General features: G+C 45.2%; 1 protein-coding gene across 1 annotated transcript in view; it reads right to left on the bottom strand.

Annotated features, from left to right (window-relative positions):
- Nucleotides 1-1,901, bottom strand: part of Ccdc158 (coiled-coil domain containing 158) — a 53,745-nt gene that overhangs the window by 48,114 nt on the left and 3,730 nt on the right. The gene's annotated exons all lie outside the window — the stretch shown is intronic.

Below are 1,901 nucleotides of genomic sequence, written 5' to 3' on the forward strand. Positions count from 1 at the left end.
TATAATAACAGCTAGTGGCCAGTGTATAATAACAGCTAGTGGCCAGTGTATAATAACAGCTAGTGGCCAGTGTATAATAACAGCTAGAGGCCAGTGTATAATAACAGCTAGTGGCTAGTGTATAATAACAGCTAGAGGCCAGTGTATAATTACAGCTAGTGGCCAGTGTATAATAACAGCTAATGGCCAGTGTATAATAAGTAGCTTTTTATTACCTCATTTTTGAGTCTGAATAAAAAACAAAAAACATTGAAAATGAAAAGATTCTAAAATACAAAAATAGAGACTAAAATTAAGCAAACAGAAAAAAGAAAGATTTAGAAGAAACAAAGATAATGTAGGGATTGGAGCATGTGCTTGCAGACTCCATTTCCACACATGAAGATTGCAGTCATAAAGAATGGGATGCTGGGGCAGGGGTGCACACTGGCAGATCTCTTGATTTTGGGGCCATCCTGGTCTACAGAGTAAGCCTTTGAGACAGCCATGGAGGAAAAAAGGAAGGAAGGCAAGAAGGAAGGAAGGAGGAAAGGAAGGAAAGGGAAAGAAAAGGAAAAGTTAAGTGGTTGTTGTTGGTGTGTACGCCTTTAATCCCAGCACTCAGGAGGCAGAGACAGTGTGAATTTAAGGCCAGCCTGGTCTACAGAGTGAGTACAAGAACAGTCAGGTCAGGACGACACAGAGAAATCCTATCTCAAAAACAACCTAAAGACAAACAAACAATTACAAAACAGAAAGACTGGGATGCTAAGGCTGGCCACAGCGGCATATGCCTAAATTCCCAAAGGTTAAGAGGATACGGCAGGGGGAGTTCAAGTTTACAGTCAGCCTGGGCTACACAGTGAGACTCTTTAAGGAAGAATAAAGAAGGGGGAGCAAGGAGAGGAAGGGAGGCAGGGAGCATTGCAGATGCAGAGGAGGTGTTTGGTAAAGGGCACAGAGAGGAAGAGGGGGAAGCAGCAGCAGTCAGTAGTAGTCTTTGCCGAGGATACATGAGGCCCTAGGCTGATGCCTGGTGCCATCTATCAGAGGACAGAGATGCCACTGTGTCAAGTGTTGCCAAGTAAAGTCAGAAAAGGAACACCAAGTATCACGGCCCAAAGCTTCACATCAGCATCTGTTCATCTGCAGGACAAAAGGAAGAGAGAGAGAAAGAGGGCTAGAGAAGAGAGTAAGAAAGGTGAGAACTTAAAGAGCAAGGAATCCCTTCCATGACTGCCCTGTCTGGGGAGTTCAACACTGCCCCCACCCCTCTACCTGCAGAATGTCATGGAGCCTTGGTTAAGATTACAGGTCTACTTCCTTTCTACCTTAAGAACCTGTTCAGCTAGCACCTGAGGTTCCTGGAATGCTTCTCCATGCTAATGAGGCAGCTCAGTAAAAAGCCTTCAGCCTTTGCCCACCCTGTATATTCTGATCCCCATCCCCAAAATTATATAAGCCTTGAGTTGATCTGCATCCCTGCAGCTGGTCCTGCTGGTGTCATCATTCACAATACGTACTCACAGGGCTTCCAGAACACACACGCGCGCGCGCACGCGCGCACACACACACACACACACACACACACACACACACACGCATCGTCTCTGCTACTTTTCCTCTCATGGCCCTCTTTGGCCGAAGATCCCCCAGGAAAGGGAGGGTCACAGCCATTTTTACATATCTGGTACCTAGCATATTTCTGTTACACAGGAATATAGTAACAGCACTGCTGGGTAAATATTACAAGTGGCCAAACAGTGCTGTATTACTGATTTTACTTGGAACCAGTCAAGTATGACATACTCTACCAGGAGATAACAGGAAATAAATTAGACATAGAAAATAAATTAAGGGCCAGGCAGTGGTGGTACATGCCTTTAATCCCAGCACTTGAGAGGCAGAGGCAGGTGGATTTC

This window comes from Mus pahari, chromosome 13, assembly GCF_900095145.1.
Source record: "Mus pahari chromosome 13, PAHARI_EIJ_v1.1, whole genome shotgun sequence".
Lineage (NCBI taxonomy): Eukaryota > Metazoa > Chordata > Mammalia > Rodentia > Muridae > Mus > Mus pahari.